Source organism: Pyxicephalus adspersus, chromosome 4, assembly GCF_032062135.1.
Source record: "Pyxicephalus adspersus chromosome 4, UCB_Pads_2.0, whole genome shotgun sequence".
In the NCBI taxonomy this organism is placed as follows: domain Eukaryota; kingdom Metazoa; phylum Chordata; class Amphibia; order Anura; family Pyxicephalidae; genus Pyxicephalus; species Pyxicephalus adspersus.
The window spans coordinates 59,461,632-59,467,631 of record NC_092861.1 but is presented as its reverse complement, the minus strand read 5'-3'; positions in this window follow the sequence as shown (position 1 = coordinate 59,467,631).

Sequence of the window (6,000 nt, the reverse complement as noted above, 5' to 3'; positions counted from 1 at the left end):
GGGGGGTAAATGAGAGGGCAGAGTCAAAGGTGACACCAAGACAACGTGCCTGAGGGGAGGGCCGAATAACAGTGTTGTTAACAGTTATAAATATGTTGGGGAGATTTTTCTATATATACTATATCTATATATAGGAGTGTCTCTCATCCAGACCCCAGTAGAGTGAATGTTGTTGGAATAGCCTGAATTTGCTCTGTAGGCTCAGAGTATTCTACTCTTCATAACAGAATTTTTTACTTAGCATTGGACACACTCTACTCAAGGAGCATTTTTCCCCTGGTTGCTCTTACAGTTTATCACTCCATCTTTTAGACATTTAGGGTTGACCATTCCCACTTTCTTAGACTGCTTTTGTATATCCAACTGTACAAGATTTCTTGCAACCCCTAAATGGACGTCAAGAAAAGTATTTTAAGATGAGTACAAAAATCTTCTTTTAGCTTTACATACACAAGGAATACTAGAGGTTGGTACATAAATGGTTTGGTATTTGTGCCATTGTGTTCTTCATACTAGAAAATTGGATCTTGAGAAAGAAAGGTTCTCTCACTTTGTGTGTGCAAAAATAGAAATCGTTTAAATCAGGTAAAAAAGTCTACAGTGTAATGATCGTGAAAGTTCTGCAAGCTCTGTAATCTGATGTTAGCTTCTGAATTATCTGTTCCCCTATGGCAATCTATAAAAGAAGCATCACTGTCAGAGAAAAACTTATTAAAATGTATTTTTTTTAAAGGTGTGGGTACCTAGTAGACCTAACAGTGTTACACCCTTTCTTCATTTTCCTGATCCACCCCTGCTTTCCAGATTAAAAGATTGTCGGGTGTGCTTCTCTATTATTGAATTGAAATTAAATTTTACTGTGTGGACCAATGGCATTTAAAGTTATAAAGTGTTTATTACACACAAACTAATAAACAGAAACAATTAAAATAGTTATTTTCCTTCTGTGAAATCATCATGCATTGGTTTGAATTTGTAATTCCCAAAAACAATCTTACACAAAATTGGTTAATGTACTATGCTGTAGGTCAGTGATTCTCAAACTTGTTTCACGAGGTTGTATTCATCACTCTTCTCCAAACTGTGAATTCTAAATGGAGCCAAGGCCATTTTTAGGGATTTGCAATGTAGGTCATTTAGAGGGTCACATCGTGGTAAGGCACTAATTAATTCACCACAGACCTATGCACCACCCGCCTGCACCCCCACCTATATTACAAAAGTATCTCATCTTCCATCTACCCCATGTGCAGAGTAGCACAGGGAAACATGGTGTAATGTTCATACATTTGAAGAATAGAAAAGCTGATGCACAGAAGGTAAGATTAGGTAGGAGATTGTATCCGCTGTGTGGTGAGAGATTTACATATGCAAATATGCAATGAACGTATGCATAAGTAGTCATCTGTTCTGATTAGGGTGGTTTGCAGGCCACAGACGTTCACTGTTGTAGATTAAACTTTACAATGATTTTTTGATTGCTTTACATCAGTCAAACAGTTGTAAATTGATTTTGTTAGAAACAACTGCCTTATTTTTGAAAGGCAACCATAATAAAATCATGGGTTACCATCTATTCATGATGGTAATAATTTAGATTAAGCCTGGCTAAGGCCTGACTGCATCTATCAGAAATGTAAAGCAGACAGGATGCACATATTTATCTGAAACATATATTTAAAACATTATACATTCCATTCAAATTAGATAAATTTACTTTAATTCTTGCCAACTTTTTAACTCATGAAATTAAAATTAAAGACTTTTAGTTTCTCCATACCTTCCAGCATTTCAGGACAACTTTACACATCTCCTTTGCAATACACAACCACAACCATATGAATTACTTTATTAAATTGAGACAGATGGAAAGTATTTCATTTTATGAGTGAATGAAAGGACTGACTATTACTATCTCTACATTGTTATCATAGGGTTTCACTGCTTTCACTTTCTCCAGCTGTTAAACTTATACGTTCTGCTCACATGATGTGAGGGAAATTTTGTACATATCGTATATTTATTAGTATCTATATCTTTCATATAATTCATCATATAATGAATAATTCTTCAGTGGCAAATGCAAAAAACGAATAATTGATGGTGGGAAAAAAAAAGCCTTTCAGGACAATATAAAATGGTGGCATGGATGTGAACTTTGCAGGCATCATTAAACATGAGAATATTTGGGAATAGATGCTATAGAGTAATCTATTGGGAAAAAATGTTAAATTTAATAATGAAAGGGTAATAAACCAACAAAAGCATTTATGATTCCAACAATCAAGGCCTGCTCCTAAGGAAGCAGGTATTTCCTGATTAACTGTCTGAGGTGCGTCACTGAGAGCAAGAAAAACAAATATCCTTTTAACTGTTTGTAATCACATATAAAAAGCATTGTTAACCATAAGAATATGGAACCTTTAGGAATAAAGTATGGTGCATTTTCACTGGACTAAACATATATATCCTATTTGTTATCACTTATTTTATTATTATTATTATGTGAATATGTATAGATATAATATCGGTTGATACACCATTAACATGGGTTGATATTCTTGAAGGTGTCAGTAATATGAAACATGGTTAGCATTGGAAAGAAATGGCAGTGGAAATATTTGAGTGAACAGTGTTAAAGGAAATAAAATTTCAGGGTGTTTCATTCAGATGTTTGCAAAACAAAAGTGTTGCAGTGTAAAAAGTGAATAGTTTTTTGGGGTGTGTAACTAAAGGGATCACCAGAAGCAGACAGAAAGTCCTAATGCGCCTTTATAGAACCTTAGGTATACCTCACTGAGAATAGTGTGTTCAGTTCTGGAGATCACATTTACCATAAGTTCCTGATTGAATTTACCTGATCATAGCTAGTAATATACAGGTAGTATATGTGATGGCCTGTAGCCATAAGTAAAAAATCTGCATTTAGTTGAATAGATATTCATCTATACAAAATATTTAGTTAATCTTTTTAACCTATTTAGCAGAATCGCTGCTTGACAGTGGATGGATTCTTTCCCTGGCTATGACAAAACATCTCTCCACTCTTCTAACTTCTAACAGAATACTGAAAGATTATGCAAGATGAAATTCTGACTTATTCCAAAATTTCTAACACCTTCTGTATCATTGGCCCACAATGAGTATACAGCTCAGGTATTTAGCTCATTGTCACACAACATATCACACAAATATCTGCATGATTGTTTCAGGAATGTGACTGAAAATGCTAACACCAAAAAAACAATATTATATTTAGGTAAACAGCATTCTTTAGAAAAAGTTAGGAATTGGAAGTTTGAATAATCTCTTGTTTTAGAGCCTCTTTAATGTCAAAGTTTGAACTTTTAGTCTTAATAATATAGCAGTATGACAGAACTATGGTTGGATCTTTGCATGTGTCCATGTACACTCATCTCAAGGCTTCCAACAAACAATAGATAGCAGCCGACCTTAATGCTGCATTACAATTTTTCTATAAAAATATCTTAGAACAAATATGTAAAGTTGAATTGAGTGGACTTGCATGTTTGTGCTAATAGTAAAAAGGAAAACCACTGCAAGAACCGTCTTGTCTCAAGGGAAATCGATTGTTAGTTACTTTCACTCAAAAAGCTTAGCCAAGGTTCTGGAGATATTTGCAAACAAAAAATAAATGTTCTTTGATCTGATTCTATAAAGCTAAATCTGAATAATGTTTTTTAAATCTTGGTAGCACCTTTCTGAAGAACAAATATCGCATTTAGCCATTTAACCATTTTCTGACCAGAGCCTGTCTCTAGTTTACTAGTACTGATTTGTCTTTAGACTGACTTCTGTTAATTTATAATCCATGGTAAACAAACATGGTATACAGTTATGAGAGATTAGATTTGTGTTGTGTACACATGACAGATAAAAGGATGTCCTTACCTATGACCTGTGATAAATTATCTATGCTTGCTTACAGCAAACTGCATGCAACATTCTGTGCACTTTATTCTAGAATTCAATTTATTAAAAAGTAATTCTTTGTGGCCACAAAATATGAAAGTTATATTTGTATTGTTCTTATCCTTGAATACAAATAGTTGATTATGTTTATTTAATTGTAACTCTAATTTAGAAATCTTCGCTTGTATGCACAAAAACTCAGGAAGAGTGATGAGCTTAATACCAGAACCAAGTTGTCTGTGATTACTTTTTCTGGCTATCACAATAATAGGGATTACAGTGTAATATACGGATTATATTGGATTTAGAAGGTTAAAAGTTTATAGTTAGTGTAATCATACAAGACTTCTGCACTGGTTTACAACAGCCTGTAAGGGATTCCTGCAAAGGTTTACAGGAGCCTGTATGGGATTCCTGCACGTTTACAGAACCTCAGAATGAATGCTGACGAAATTCAAAGTAGCCCATATGGTATTCCCACACAGGTGTTCAGAAAACTAGACAAGAATATTTTTAATTATTATAATTAAACAGGATTTATATAGCGCCAACATATTATGCAGCATTGTACATTAAATAGGGGTTGAATAAGACAGACAAATACAGACAGTGACACAGGAGGAGAGGAATCTGCCCCCAAGCGTGCTGCACAGATTTACAGCAGCCTATCCAAAATTACTGCACAGATATATGGCATTTTATATAGGCTTTCTGCTGGCTATACAGGATTTTGGGACAGGTTTGTATACAACCTAATTTTACAGAAAATAAGGGACGTCACAGTGAGTGACACCCCACTGTGCTCTCCAGCATAGGTAAGTACAACAGGTGTTCCCTTGACTCCCCACCGGTACAGATTGATAAATGATGTTTTTTCATTAGGGACCTCTGTACACATGCTAGATGTCCTGTGCTATGCATAACCATTCGCCTTGGGTGACTATGATCTGTCATATGCACATAACTAAAGCTGCGTACACACTTCCAATTTTTATCGTTGGTAGACGAACGATGCCGAACGATCGTATGGCACCGATCCTGTACCTACAGATAACGACACGATCGTTCAAAGATATTGTACACACGATAGATGCGATCGTTTGAACGATACAGGAAGTGACGTGCACCACAGGAAGTGAGTGAACGTTCGTTCACCGCGCATGCTCAGACCATGGACGATCACTGAACGACCGTACACACGATAGATGCTCAACGATCGTCATCCAATCCGATCCGCCGGTCCGGTCGTTCATTTCCAACGACTATCCTCGTTCGTCGGCGTCGTTGGTTACTTTTTTTACGAACGATTTTTGGCCAATCGGTCGTTCGTCGTTCATTTCCAACGATAAAAAAAGTGTGTACGCAGCAACAGTGAGTAGTCAAATCCCATATTGCTCATCTTTATAGTTCTGATTGATTTTAGACCATTGGAAAAAGCTAACAATTCAAGTGTCACAAGGTGGTTTCTTGCTCTTGAAGACTGCCAAAGACACAATAAAGGAAACTGTCACACATCCATTGTATGTTGGCTAAATAGTCTTCTTCTGACAGGTTTAAAAAAAATGTGGGTGGGTTGTTAAAGCACTGGCTTTTAGGTGTTTGTCAATAATGTTTCTAGGTGTTTCACTTTACATGTGTTTAGGGGCTTTGTGTCTGCTAACGAAAAACACATTTTTGGTTTGGGTCCTGGAGCCCAGACACTTTTTGACCTTTGGGTGGGATAAGGCTCCATGCTTAAGTCTACATCATAGCTATTCTTTACTGAGTATTACGCTCGGCCTGATTTAACAAAACTCTCCAAGACTGGGGAAGAGAAACTTTATATTTCAGATTCATATTTCACATTTCTGGCCAGAACTAGAGAGGAGGAACCACACTCTCCTTTGGTAGACGGGTATTGGTATAAGATGGTACACTATGTTCAGTACCCCATAGCTATGAAGACATCATTCTTTCTGACTGCAGCACCAAGCCCCACCGATAGTGAAGCCCCTCTTTGGTACTAGAAAACTTTTATTGATCAGGTCATTGTCGGGTAAGTTGACCCCCAAAATGAAACTATTTAAA